We start from the raw sequence: 15695 nt of genomic DNA on the forward strand, positions 1-15695 counted from the left end.
TACCATTAGATAGAGATGGCCACCTCAGGTGGAAAATTGGGCTGGCCCTACATTAGGCAGAAAGTGGTGGCTGTGTATACTATGTGGTGTACCCATGCCCCCAAGGTAGTCCACTTTTCTTAGGTTTGATGATGGTTGCTGCCAATCCCCAGTGTTGAAGAAAGCCAACTGCCACTTCTGTTGGCTTCTGTATGTGGAATGGGCTGCCATCTTGCCTTTTGCCTCAGGCAGCAAAACATCTTAAACCATCTGCTTTAAATACATGCAACCTGCTGCAGTCAAATGTGCATTTCTTTTTAAGAAAAAGAAAAAAACGTCTAGCAATTTTTCAACGGGTTATGACTTAGATCCAAAGTACTGCCAGCAGCAGGAAGCTCATGCAAGGAACCTTTTGTTGTGGAAGTGGGGGGATGATTAACAAAATCAATTCTCCTGGCAAACTGGGAATATCCCCTAGCTCACCCAAATTTAGGATATTCCACACCTTTCCTCGGCAGAGTTTCTGTTTCTTTGAGAAAAGTAAGTGGCTCACGTAAATATAAACTAAGCTTTAATAATAAAGAAAATTGTAACAAAATAACATGATGAGAGAAGCTAAATGCAACGTGAGGCAAGTCTGAGGCAAGAAAAAAGAAGAGGCAGTTGGTCCCTCTTAACTGACATTCTTAACTGAACATACTGAAGGGAGAGGCTGATTCGGGAGCAAAACACACAAGCCCCGCCCACCAGATACCAAGCACTCTACTATTCAAATTAGGCCCCAGTACTACAACAAACTTACAACGTTCCCACCCCCAATTCCCCCTCCAGCCCCATGAACCCTTGAAGATATTTTTTTGGAATGGCAAGGGGGATCCGCAACAGTGTGCGATGGGGGCACAGGGAAGTGCTAGGGAAATGCCCCAAATTGGGCAGAGCCGCCAACCTCAAAATAATGGATGCTTGACTCTAGAGGCTGAGCTTAATTCTGCTTTAAACACCCTTAAATCAAATGGGAATACAAAAGCATTGCTTGGTTTCTCCTATGTGTCACCAATGAAACCTATACAAAACAGGGGAGCTGCTATACCAGGGCATTGTGAGAAGTAAAGTCTCACAAGAGAAAAGCTAGGGCAAAGCAGCACAACGCCACTAGGAGGGGACAGCCTTACATGGGACAGAGTTTCTTAGCTTTTAATTACATACTGTGTCTATGAACACAAATTAAGCAGTTAAAGCAAACATAGTTCAGGTTAGGACCAATTAAACACACGAGAGCTGGGGGAAACAAAACAGAGCAGTGACATTCAGTGATCCACCTGGAAGCCTTAACTTTGTGCTGCATACTGTGGTAAATAGTGGTCAAGTCTGCAGATGACTCCAAATAATTCAGAATAGTAAAATACAAAGGAAAGGACTTAGCTCCTGAGTAGCCTGGAAACAGAATGCCAAGCTTGAAAAACAAGAACAAAGCAAATGTCCTTCAGGCAATGAAGGTCAGGGCACATACTGGAGTTGTCACACTGAATTTCCTCAGGGAGACACATTTGACACACCATGTTTTGGTTCTATTTGCTAGTCTGATGTGAAGCTGCCCTGCAACTAGCCCCCAAAGTCCACCAAGATTGGTGTGTGTGTGTGTGTGTGTGTGTGTGTGTGTGTGAGAGAGAGAGAGAGAGAGAGAGAGAGAGAGAGAGAGAGAGAGAGAATTGCACAGTGCCTTTCTGATCAAATTTCAATAGTACACATATTAAATAAAACTATCCATTTGGCAAATACAAACTGTGCCACAGCACAAAATGCCACTTAAAAATTCTTTGCCAAATGCCCTCTGCAGTCTGTTTGTCCAACAGCAGTGGCTCCCCACTATCATGTGGTTTGTCCCAATGCCACTGCAGAAATGGAAGGCCAATAAGAAAACTGCTGTCAACATCAAAGCCTCTGTGAATATCTCTTAATATTGCTTAGGTGGTGCCATTTTCCTGCCTTTTTGTCCTCATTCCCATCTAATCCTACTGGCTGTGGCAGTCCCTGTAATTTTGTAAATAATGTAATGAAACCAAATCTGATGTTAATAATGTCACAGACAACCATAAGCAAAGTCCTGTGGGGATACCACAGCTAATTGGATTAAACAGCAGTGTAGATAAGCAAGAGGTGGAGGAAGATAGTGCTGAGAAGCAGCGCCATTCGGGGCAAAAGGGCACCAGACTGTACTAAACTGATTCAGTGAGTGTATTTTCAGAATCAGAGTGTATTTTCATAAGAAGGAGCCTGTTGGATCAGACCAATGACCTATCTAGTCCAGCATCCTGTTCTCACAGTGGCCAACCAGATATCTGCAGGAAACCCGCAAGGAGGATTTGATCACATAACTATGCTCCATAATTGCTTGGCTGTATCAAATTTACTTTCTTCAAGGCAAACATCAAAATTGGAGAATGGTGGCACAGACCTACAGAACCAAGCTCCTGCTCTCTTTTATGGCTCCACAAAACATGGGAAGAGGAATGGAAATTTAGTTTCCATCCTGCTCTGTTTCCTGCAAGTTGAGAACTGAAGTCCGCTAGGAAACATAGGAAGATGCTCTTAACCCCTTTCTGCCTGTGGGATTTTGACACAATTTTGAATTTTACTGCAAATCTCTGTGGACTGGAGTATTATTCTTCAAATTTGTGTTGTTGTTTTTTAAAAGTAACCCTTTTCTCCTAAGCAATTGGCAACAGCTTTAACATTAGCTCTTAAAAATAAAATACACGTTATTTTAACTATTTTAAGCTGCTGTTTATTTCATTTATTTGTTCCAAATATTTGTTCCAAATATCCAAAGCAGTGTACAAAAAGTAAAGCACATCTTAAGACAATGAAAAACAAATTAAGCAAAACTAAGTACAGAGATTCAATTCATCACACAGTATGTGGCAGTTGTAGGCAGTTGTTATTGACCATGGGGCAACTATATGTCATTTTGAAAGCCTCCATGATTTTTATAAACACAACCACTCCAATCTGCTGCTGTGTCTGCATTTAGAGACCCCGTTCCAATATGTGTTCAATACTGTCCAAACTGTCACTTTCTTCATCTGTTCAGCTTAGCTGCAAGGAGCCAGAGTCTGGGACACACTTCTCCTGCCCTACAGATAATCAGAAATGTTCTGTGGCATTTATGTGATAGTGCAAGAGCATTGCTTGTACAGTCAAGGATGCTGAAGTTGAGTTCTTTCCATCACTACAGCCATTTGCAGGAAAGGTGGAATCAATTCATGTGTGGAAAGTATGCATAAATATTAGTTCCTCTGGAACAGGGTGTCACCAGGCAGCTGAGATAAAGGCTGCCATCCTATAACCACATTTACCTGGGAGTAAGCTCCATTGAGCTCAATAGAATGTACTTACGAGTGAAAATTGATACACAATTGCATTTAAGCCCTGGTCTGCAAATGGAAACTTTATATTTAAACAAACTTAGGTTTGGTTGTTCTTAAAAAAAAAAAACACACTAAAACATACAATGGCATTTTTGGCTAGTAACTCACTTTTAGATTCCCAGTTTTTAAAAAAAAAAATTAGGGAAATGTACCTAGTTGTTTTCTTATTACAATACGGCTCCTTTTGTTCACTGTTCCATGTTTTTCTTGGAATGCACTAAAGTGGAATGTTTTAAATTATGAGGTTTTACTTCAGGCTGTCCAATATCTACTAAATATCCATCATCTCATTCTGAAATTGGGAAGCAGCAAATGTACTCTGGTAGCCAACAAAGCATACATTTTTTTATTCCAGAAAAGTGCCCTTCTGTTCTGAATTTACTGCAAAGTGTTCCGCAGACAGGGGGGGATCCTCTACCAACCCCAGGTTTCATTCTTTATAATGTAACTCTCTATTCAAACAATCTAGCTTTACATAATATAAACTGTGGGGAAAGTTTTCTTCTTCTATAATACATAGTAGCAGTTGCTAAGCTTTAGCTGATCTAACACCAGGCTCTTTTGTTTATTACCAGTAAAAATGAAACTATGGAGCAAATGAAGGCATAAGATACCGTGGTGAATATAAATCAGAGTCATATTGTAGGCTCTAATTATGAACAGATTTGGAAATGTGAGGCAAAAATTAGATTAAAGGGCTATAGATATCATTCCTACCACTGGAATCTGCAACGTTATTTCCATGCCCCGCCCCCTTGAGTCCCAGCCACAACTATCACCATTGTTAGCTACATATGCAGGCTATATTAGTACAGAACATGTACTGAGAGAAACATAAATAGTGATGCAAGAATCTCATTATGAACCTAATAAGCATCTTCCTGTTGGAATGATTCTGATTTGAGACATGTGAAGCTCCGGAAGCCCTGCCACATAATTCCTTTGCTTAATGACAGGGAGAAAGTCTAGTAAGCTGAGGTATGGAGTTGGGACTTGGAAGTTGTGGGGTCAAAAACAAACAAAACAGGTCTGCTATCAGCCCCATGTATGATCCTCAGCAAGACAAATGTGCCATTTATCCTCTGTTTCTGCGCACACAAAATGTTCAGCAGGTAGCAGACTTATGAAATCTTTCCAAACCTTCTCTGGCTCTGCACAGTGCCCCAAACCTCTTTTTTCTTTTCTTTTTAGACATTTAAAGGAGCTCTAAACCCACAAAGAAGTAACTGACAGGCCCTGCCCTCACGCTATGTGAGTTCTATCACACATCAGTAATGTGCATACATCTCTGCATGTAGAACAGAGATGTGGAATCTGTACCCCCCCCCCCGAGTCCAACTCACATAAGAACACAAGCAGAACCCTTGGGATCAAATCAAAGAAAGGAGATTCCTATTAAACATCAGCAAGAATTTTCTGACAGTAAGAACTGTTCTATTTTACAATGGAACGGTCCCCCTCTCATTCACTGGAGGTTTTTAAGCAGAAGTTGGATAACCATCTGTCATGGATGCTTCAGTTGAGATTCCTGCATTGCAGGGAGTTGGACTAGAATATGACCCTTCCAATTCTACCATTCTGTGATTCCAGGGCCCACTTACTCCAGCATGGTGGCCAAGCCAGATGCCTCAGAGAGGTGAAATTCCTAGGGCGGTTTAACAATCAGTCCCCCTTTCTGGGAGGCCTTTGGGATCTGAAGCTCTGTATGGAGAATAGGAGTCTCTTGATAATGCTCAACATCCTTAACAAACTACAGTTCCCAAGATTCTTTGGGGGGAGACAGGAGTATTTAAAATGGAATGCTACTGCTTTAAATGCACAGTGCAGATGGGATCTCAGCCATGCATACTCATCATTGCTCCTTCAAAATAACTTGCATAGATTTTGGTACAAAGAAATACATTCTTCTTGTTGCCTATGCTACTTTTTACTTAACATCCCATTCATCTTTGCTCATTGTGCTTCATTTTCCTTTTCTACTGTTACCTTGGTCTGATTATTTTATGTACTGCTTTGTTCCCACTGTTCCCAGATTTCTCCCTATTGTGCCCAACACTTTTTAAGTCTATACTGAAGACCTACATACCATAACTTCTTGCTTATTTTTGATTTCTCAAGTAGTGAAAGGCTAAGGCCAACCCAGCTGAAATGCCCCTTGACACTGTAAAATATTCCTGTTGTGTAGTCTGAGAATTGTTAAGGTTCAGGTTCAAATGAAAAGTCTTTCACTGGTTTCCAGGCATTAAACAATCTCAGCCCAAGTTTTTTGAGCAAATCTGTCTAGTATTTCCTAGCAACAGTTCAACTAATATCTTATATGCTGAAATATTACTTTTTTTACTCACTGTATAAAGAAATATGGTTGATTATAACCTCACATCTTCAGGTCTTGAAACACGTACACTAGTTACTTGTTATGACATCTCTCTTAAAATAATAATTTCCATTAAAGACTCTTTAGACTACAAATACCAATACTGAATTATATGCAACAGCATCAGAAAACATTAACTGTGTGAGTGCGCACACAGGCAGGAGAGAAGAAGGTGTATGTAATTGAGTCCTACTTTATGCCTAAAACACCTGTCACATTATCTGAAAATAAAATCCAAGATATTTTTGGCACAAGCGTGAACTTCCAAAGTGTTACCTAGTTTACCTTATCATTCACCAAACAGAATCTTAAGAAAGCAAAATCCAGTTGCAAATACCTATTTCTTCAGTATTATTTGGAGATGTCCACTTGGAACAGAATACAGAGGGGTTCTGGAACTGATTCTATATATCCATAGCTAGGATATATAATCTTTAGGAAGTACTGTTGTCAAATCACAGTAGAAATCTACCATACATCCTAGATGCAAATCTAAGGAGAGATTCCAGAATTTGTTAAACTGTTATCAGTTGAGACTAGGGAGACACAAAAGCCCTTGATGAAAAGCAATAGAATTGCACCTAGCACAAAACAACAGAAAGTTAGATGTTAGCAAACAGCAAACTGGGAATGTATCTATTTAAGGGAAGAACTTTAAACAAATGTTTCATTGGCAAGTCTGATTCTGGTCATAGTTGAAAAGAAGAGAGAAGCAGCTACAAATGAAAGCCTTGAATCAATTTTCAAGAATTTCCTTTTCCCAGCAAGTGCAAGCGTGCTTGCCTTTTTGAACTGGCTAGCCACAATTTTTGTGTTTTTTTTTAATAATCACATATAATATATTCACTTCTATTCCATAGGTTTATTTTTCAAATTTCTGTGAAAATCATGCATATATTATATACATATATTAAATTTTTTATACTGTGATTTCAAGAATGTGCTCAAGCCCGGAGGTGTCTTCATTAATTGAAACTATTGGTTTAACACCAGGAAAAATATTGCTCATGAAGTTAATTTCACAGTGGGGGAAAAGCAAGGCTTAACTTTATTTATAATCTCTCTACATAGGACAACTTTGTACTTTTCTTTTTCCATTACATATGCTGGACCATCTACTATATATATATATATATAGAGAGAGAGAGAGAGAGAGAGAGAATTAGAAGCCACCCCCCCTCCATTCTGGTACTTGCTGAAGCCATTAAATTGTCTTGAACTTAATGCGTCTCCATAAATGTATGTTCAGAAGTCAGCTCCACATAGCTCCATGAAGCCTACTCCCTGGTAAATGGGTACCGATTGCTGCCTTGTTCTGTTATTAAGAGCATAAGAACAGCCCTGCCTCACAGTCGCCAACCAGATGTCCCAATGAGAAGCCTGCAAGCAGAACCTGAGTGCAAGACAAGAGCACTCTGCTCTCCTGTGGTTTCCAGAAACTGGTATGGAGAAGCATACTGCCTACCACAAGGAATGAGTGCTGTTTGCCTCCATTTGTGTACTTCTTGTATTGGATTTTAAAAAAAATATCTAAGTTTTGTAAGTCCCTTCACAAAAGGAGCCTGTGGCTGGCAATGCTGCCCTAGAAAATCCTCACCACTTGCCCAAGTGGGGAGCGTGTAACAATGTAATTTGGGATGAAAATAAAGATATATACATAGTCTGCACAAAGATCAAACTTTTTCCTGGCAAGTTTAAGGCAGAAGTCTGGTTTTTCAGCCAAGCTGCTAAGCTCAAAACACTGAGGTTTATAATGGAAAACCTGACAATCTCTTAAGTGTAATGGAGTAAAGATATTATGACAACAGGGCTTTGTCTACTGAACACGGCTGAAAAAATATATTCCATGCTAATTGTTAACCAAAATGAAGCATACCCTTTCCCTTTTTTTTTCAAACCTTTTTGTCTGAGGGAGATGTGGCTATCTAATTTCTTGGCAGTTGTCTTATTTTATTACAATAACCTACTGCTTAGACTGCTGGACTTCCAGGTAGCCACGAGGCTATTATTCTGAATTAACATATAAGTCATGCTACTTACAGGATGAGCCAAGCAGTTCTGCAGCCTTACTGTCTTCCTTTGTTCTGGCATTTACTTAATTCAGATTTTGATCCATCCCCCCCCCGATCTCCCCTCCCTCTTTGAACACTCCATATTTACATGAGCTGCTGTGCTTTATTTCAGCACTGTGGTTTAGACTTAGGAAATGAGCAGCAAAGTTAATGACAGTCTGAAAACACTTCATGCAAAGCACATCTAGAATGTAACAAAGAAAGAAAGAAAAAGAAACCCCCACACACTTTAGGCCAGATGTACATTTGGTGTAAATCCAGTGATCATAGTGATGAAGGGTTTGTAGGATGTTGGCTGGATCTGCTATGGTCTGGTACCATTTCTTCTCCCCCATGAAAAATATGTGTAAAGGTGCATAAGGTGGACAGAAGCAAGCAGGAATCTAGTCCCTTCCTTACAGATATTTGTCACACAAAATACAAGTGGATACTGCATCTTGGCACAATCATTTAATGAGAATTTATCTTTTGTTACAAGTTTTGGTGGGGTTGCTGTTCCAACTGTAAAATCATCATTTTCTGAGGGGGGTGGGAAACATTGCTATAATACATCCTGGAGAAGAGAAGGAAGACAAAACTAGAATTAATTACTGGTAACTATGTCTGTCATTGACTGTGGCTCCAAGCACTGCTTACCTCCCTGCCTTCCTCCCTACCAGTCCCAAAGGTCACCAACTGCCACTGCTACCAGGAGTGTGCCTAGGAAGAGATGTTGGAGATGTGAGTGAGTACCTGTTCCAGGCAAAGGCATGCCTCTTTAACAATTCCATTCTCTAGCAAGGAGGCAGTGCCTAGGAGAGGTACTTCGTCTGAGGGACATTAGGGTTTAGTTAGCACCCAGCAATTGTTGGGAAAGGTCATTCCTTCCCTGGGACCTGTCCAGGGTTCTGAAGGATTAATGTTCTTATTACCCTTGCTTTCTAATTTTCAGACTTTTGAATAGCTATCCCTAGCTGTCAGTCCCTGCCCTGACTTCCTGTTCTGGACTACTGCCTGGCCCACTTCATTCAGACTACTGTGGGCTCATCCGTTCCAGGACTTGACAGTATGTGAAGCACTCTGCATACTCTAAATCATTGTCTAAGTACTGCTTCTTGTTGTGGTTACTATTGCTATTATTATTACTGCTTCCCAAACATTCCCTGAGATTTGGGAATACCTGGTGTAGTGCATGTCAGATCCTGGTGGCTGGTGCTCCAAGTTCAAATGTTATTGTAGGAAACTTTTCTGCAGCGTTTCACTTGACGATTAAACCAACCGAGATGATCCAATTGTATCAAAGGCAATTGCCCACTTCTGGAGAAAATCAGCAGATGGGAAGGCTTCCAGCTTATTGTTTTAAATGGATATGGAGTCTCTCCCAGAAAGCAGAGCTCCACCCTGCCAAATGCAGGGTCTTCTGTCATGTGAAGAGAGCCTAAGCATTTACATAATATATTCCATAGACTCTGTTATAATTCTGCATCAACACAAGCAGGTCAGGTGTGTAGAGAGTGGGCAGGATCCTACCCACTCCTACCTACATACAGCATACGTGCCTTTTGAAAGTATCTAAAGGACTTTCTGATGAAATGGACACTAACACACAAAGAATTAATATGCTGTAATACACTGCTTAGTCTTTAAGGTGCCACAAGACTATTTGCTGTTTTCACAGAAGGGTGTGATTGTGATAGGATTTCTGGGGAAACAGTTCACCACCTTATCTTATATTGAAGGAATAAGGTAGAGTTTTATCTATTGATATCATTTAGCCAGTGTGGTGCTTTCCAGACGCTGGATTAAATCTCCCAAACTAATGGAAGAATCTGTATCTAAAGTACCGCCATCTTCGTAGGCTAATATTATTCACTATGATGGTATTCTGTGCATTAGTACATAATGGCATGTTGACAAGTCCTGTGCTAATTTTGCCTTAAAAATACATGTCCCATGTTTCCTGGTATTAAAATGGCAGCTTTCTTCTTTACATCAGAGACAAGAAGATTTAGAGAAAGTAATCTCAAAATAATACACTTTGTTAATTTCACTATGCCCCATTATGAAGTGATAAGATGTCACAGAGTGTGAGTTGTATTCAGTAGCACAATGTGATGATGGATGTGAAAATCGCAGCATGTCACCAATGTGATAATCACATTCAAAAACTATAAGACCTAGTTTTCCTTTAGTGATCCTACCATTCTTTTCCAGGCAAATTTCAACTGACATAACCAGGAGATGGAAAGCATGTCCCATATATTGGCTAAGGATAGTCAAGCTATCAGGGACGCGGGTGGCACTGTGGGTTAAACCACAGAGCCTAGGACTTGCTGATCAGAAGGTTGGCGGTTCAAATCCCCGCAACGGGGTGGGCTCCCGTTGCTCAGTCCCTGCTCCTGCCTACCTAGCAGTTCGAAAGCACGTGAAAGTGCAAGTAGATAAATAGATACCGCTCCGGCAGGAAAGTAAATGGCGTTTCCATGCACTGCTCTGGTTCGCCAGAAGCTGCTTAGTCACGCTGGCCACATGACCTGGAAGCTGTACACCAGCTCCCTTGGCCAATAAAGCGAGATAAGCACCACAACCCCAGAGTTGGTCACGACTGGACCTAATGGTCAGGGGTCCCTTTACCTTTACCTTTAGTCAAGCTATAGCAATTTAAGAAATATAAAGTGGCATAGTATTCATGGTAACTATCAGTGTATGTTCATATTGCATTTGGTGGTCAAATATATCTAACATCAGCCAAACTAGATTCAGGTAGGTAGTCTTGTTGGTCTGATACAGTATCTGAAGAAGTGGTATCTGAAGAAGTGTGCATGCACACGGAAGCTTATACCAAGAAGAAACTTAGTTGGTTTCTAAGCTGCTACTGGACTTTTTAAAAAAAATTTTATATATTTCAGCAGCCAAACTGTAATACTTGAGCCAATGTGGTTCCTTCCAGATGTTGCTGGACTACAGCTTCCATTGTTCCTGACTACTGCCTATTGTTTGGGGGTTATGAGAATTGTAGTCCAACAGCATGTGGAGGATGCCATATTGGAGACCCCTGCTCATTAGCAAAAGTCAGTGTATATCAGACTTGGACTGGGAAATTGGTTAAAAAAATCACAGGGTACTTTGGATCAATTTCAGTCTAAGAGTCATTGTGAGAGAGAAATGGGATACATTCATGTTTGCTACCTGGGGCTCCATAGAGGAAAGGGTGGGGTTGCAACAAACAAACTGGGGTTGCTACAGGAAGGATTAGTTATATTAATAGGCATGGCTTGGAACCACAGAATCAGAGTCGGAGAGAGTCCTATAAACTGTGTGGTCCACTCCCCTGTTTCATGCAGTAAGAAGGCAAAGCAATTAGAGAGAGATTAGGCAAAAGTAAGCTAGAATAGATAAAAGTTAAAAAATATTTAAAAATTGAATACAAAAACAGAGAAACTAAAGAAGGTAAAGAAATTCATTATTTAGAAGAAATGTGTTTAGATTTTTTTAAAAGAAGCTACAAATTAAAATTTAAACTATTTAAGTTGCTCAGAGAATCAGATTCTAAAGCAGTTCCCTAATGGGACTCAGCACAGCTCTTATTTTTTTATGTGAAGAAAGCAACGATTTGCCATTAAAGTTTAAAAGTAATCTTAAAAAAAACCCTAACCCACCCTCCATGTTTTTGTGGGTTTGGCACATGACTGTGCTCACTTACCAACAGTGTATGCCCCTTCAGGGCTCAGTTGACATTTGCTTTTGTGGGTGTCAAAATCAAAACCTTTCCAAAACTATTTAATAGTTTATGGGGATCCAAACACAAACAGAAGCAACAATATATCTGTGTTACTTGCTGTCCTGCATTTAGTCTGGGGCAATGTTGAGTAGTCTGGTTGTTGTGGACTCTCCCATTCTTACATTTTGATAACAACAATATTTGAAGACATTACCAGTTAGTGAACTGGAAAGTTTCCCCTTCTTCAAATATCCACCTAATCCTTGTCACTGGGCATTATTATATGAGGGTGAGCCAATCTATCGTGATCTGAGAAGTGAATCAAGTACCTTTTAAATAGGATTTCCTACTGAATTTTCAATAGATCTTTCCTTTACTATATTTCTTATCAATTCTTTAGATTAGGTTGGGAAAATAACCTCTCCTGTCTACACCGTGAAATCTACCTGGAAAATAATCTCTCGGCCACTGAGAATTGTCATTGTGAGTTACGATGATACAGAATAGATGGAGTCATAAAAACATAAGGATGCCGTGCTGGATCAGACCAAAGGCCAATCTAGTCTGTGAGTGGAAGATTAAGAGTGACGGATGAGAGATTAGGCCTTTCCCCAGGACTCTTAAACCTGTGCTCCATTCCTTTATGCAGGCGGTCAATCATATTGTGAGTACTTTGGGAACAAAATTTCACTGTTCCCCACTCCTCCCTAATCATAAACATATTAGCAGTCTTGAGAAAACCCTAAAGATTGTAGGTGAACCAAAATAATATTAAGAAAAATGAGGTCAGATGTAGAATGCTGACTGGCTAGGGAGGAGTAGCAGACAGGAAGGAAGGGAATGGAAAGGAGAGGTTGGAATCCTGAATGACAGCACTACCTACTGCAACATTTTGTTTCAGGTCCTCACTTGTCACCTTAGGATCATATACCAGCCTATATATGTGTCATTATTAAAAAGAGATAATCTTCCTGAATGAGAATGTGTACCTTCCAGCTGTACTATGCCAGGTGTTGGAGAAAGTATCAGCCACTTTACATTCCATACAAGCTGATCAACATCTGCATGTATAGGTCAGCTCAGCTGGGCACAGTTGCAAGCCTATAATATGCATGGATAGTGGGTCTCTGGAACATGTTTGGTAGCTTGGATGTGCAAGGCAGCTGATCCTCCTGACATAGCCCCTTCCACACGAAGAAACTGCTAGATTGGGACCTATGACATTAATATTGTAATTCATGCTTCTTCAGGTGAGTCTGTAGGAGCTGATTTTAAGAGACATTGCATGTCCCATCAAACTCAGTGTTAAGTTGTGTGACCCAAACACTCCACAGTTCCAGTAATCAAAAGTGCACTTGAATGATTTGTAAGAGAAATAAGTAGAAAAGTCAGAATACCTAAATCCTTCACAATGCTTAATGTGCAGCTTTGCAGAGTGTCAGTATTTTCCAACACCAACAAAATTATGCATTTTTTTCCTCACATCACGGATAGAAAACCTGCCCAATGTTGCCATTACTTGAGTGAAGGAAAGTTATTTGGAAATTAAATCTTTGAGTAAATGTACTGTGGTGTTCATGGGCAATAGTTCTTATAACTTTAGAACACAGGTATTTCTTTCAGCAGCTATGGCTTTCAGTAGTTCATCAGTTTGGCTTTGCATGAATGTAATTTACCTTTCAAGTACCAAAGGCCTACAGTTCAGGGTTTGTCTTTAAATAAACGGGTACTGTAATAGTGCTCACATTATGATCCTTTGAGGGGAAAAAACACCATGCCAAATGTATTCCAACATTTTCTGAGCAGTTAATTGAGATGCAAACATAGTTTGGGTACATTTAAAAAAAATGGCATTAACACTGCTCTTTTGTGAGCTAGAAATTGTGTCTTGTGAAATAGATTAGGCAACTGCCATTATTTTTAAACAAAATTATTGGTAAGTGACTGTGAGAGCTGAAAACTTCAGTTTTTAAGGAACAACAGAGCCTACTAGACTGAAATGAGACACATAGGAATGAAGGACCCTCCTGAATAGGGTGGGCTGTGGTTTAGGAGAATTAGGGGGAAGTGGGATCACACAAAATTGGGCCAGGACACCTTCTGTGAGTGGAGTTCCTGAAGGTAAGTTAATCCAAACCTATTGCTGCAAGCAAATCACAAGAGTGGATCTAAAAACAAATGATCAGATGATTGAGTAATTTTTCCTCAAAATCATATAATCATCACAGAATTGTAGTGTTGGAAGGGGCTGCAAGGGTCATCTACCTCAAATATTAGTACTTGGTAATAACTATCCTTGTGTCCATTCAGATGCTGTTCGCTTAACTGCATATAGGAAGAATCAGTGGCTGAATTGGCTGCGTATTGTCTGATTCATCCTCATGAAATTCATCCAGTGGGTGTAGAAATTAATGCATTTATTGGTAAAACTGACCCATAGGTTGTCAACTCACACACTAGGCAGAGGCAGTAACAACTCCTATATTTGAAAAAAAAAGGCAATAGCTTAGAGCCAAGTCATGTGACCTATCTGGACCTCATTTGTCATTTCATTTTCTTACCTACATTGCAGCTCTATCCTTCCTTCACTGAGTTGGTTGACCAGTAACCTCCCTTGCTTTCTCCAGTCATCACTACCTTCCTGTGCATCTGGGGTAATAATAATAATAATAATAATAATGATGATGATGATGATGTATTTTAAGAGGCAACAAGTAGGGATGTAGTAGCACTTTGATTAAGTTCACATTTAAAGGTGAGCCTACCTAATTCAAACTTCCCAAAACAATGTACAAATTGAAACACAACCATCCTTCAAAATCTGAATTTTGTAATGAATTTCATCAGCTAAGTAATATGTAGAAAAATGTGTACATTAGGGTAAAGTGCATGCATCGTTCATAATAACATACAAAATGCATTAAGTAAAATTGCCTTACAAACATGTATATTAGACAAAATCACATACATATACAGTGGTACCTCGGGTTACAGACGCTTCAGGTTACAGACGCTTCAGTTTACAGACTCCACTAACCCAGAAATAGTACCTTGGTTTGATAACTTTGCTTCAGGATGAGAACAGAAATTGCACAGCGGTGGCGCAGCAGCAGCAGGAGGCCCCATTAGCTAAAGTGGTACCTCATGTTAAGAACAGTTTCAAGTTAAGAACGGACCTCCGGAATGAACCTCCGGAATGAATTACGTTCTTAACCACTGTATGTGTATAATCAGAGAAATTTCTGCTAAAATTATTATTAGTTTTTATGATACCTTTTTTCAAATTAACAGTAATAATCACAAACTGATGTGGAAATGTGAATTGAACTTGAAACTGGAAAAATGCAACACCGAGCAAAACTGAAATTGGCATATTCGCAGGACTATTTATTGCTGTACTTGCTGCAAGATGCTAATACAGTTACCTATTTGGAATTACCGTATTTACTCGAGTCTAATGTGCCAGCAAATCTAATGCGGACCTTAATTTTGACAATGTACCTTAATTTGGCCAAAAAAGGTGAGCATTAGATTTGAGCAAATACAGCACTTCTCATTGGCATCAGACTACATTGGACTTGTTCCAATACATACTGGTTTTGTCGTGGCTAAGGAGGGGTGAATATGCCATTAATTTTACTAAGATACTTGAATATTTTTTTGCAGGTGAAGGGTGAGAATTCAGTTGATGCCCTCGCACTCACAGAAGTGTTTTTGATCCAGCTGATGCCACAGGAGAGGTAATTTTTGCCAGTCATCAGTATGGATATTGAAACATTTTGCCATTGACAACAAAAGAAGCTGGACCCCACTCTTAGTCACGAAAGTGACAATAATGATACAGTTCTACAACCTAGCTTCAATTCGAAATGCAATTTAATTCCACGATGCATTTTTGGATGTTTTTCACTTCTCCACTCTCCCAAATGTTTCTGTTTACAGGAATTGATTTATACGATAGAAGCTTTTACAACCGCACTCAGTGTTTAGAAAGGAAATTTAAAACCAACCCTGGAACTTTGTGAAAAAACTGAGTAAATCAAGTCAGTTTATGCACTATTTTACAGGAACGGATTGTAACCTATCCAGGTAAAAAAAATAAAAATTTAAAAAACCATGACAAGTCCAAATAGGAATGGGAG

At 39.7% G+C, this 15695-nt stretch overlaps 1 protein-coding gene and 1 long non-coding RNA gene across 3 annotated transcripts in view; one reads left to right on the forward strand and one right to left on the reverse strand.

The window, feature by feature from the left end:
* LOC309516667 (uncharacterized protein) overlaps positions 1-2452 on the reverse strand; it is a 75850-nt gene extending 73398 nt beyond the window's left edge. For both annotated transcript variants that reach the window (XR_014212962.1, XR_014212964.1), the window contains exon 1: positions 463-2452. The gene's annotated coding sequence lies outside the window, so the exon portion shown is untranslated. The remainder of the gene's footprint in view (positions 1-462) is intronic.
* Positions 406-15487, forward strand: LOC309517032. The gene is made up of 3 exons (XR_014213124.1): positions 406-519; positions 8785-8898; positions 15220-15487. It is a non-coding gene; the product is annotated as an uncharacterized lncRNA (long non-coding RNA).
* The last annotated feature ends 208 nt before the right edge of the window (positions 15488-15695 follow it).

The sequence above is a fragment of the Podarcis vaucheri genome (genome assembly GCF_965113315.1).
Source record: "Podarcis vaucheri genome assembly, chromosome: 1".
NCBI classification, from domain to species: domain Eukaryota; kingdom Metazoa; phylum Chordata; class Lepidosauria; order Squamata; family Lacertidae; genus Podarcis; species Podarcis vaucheri.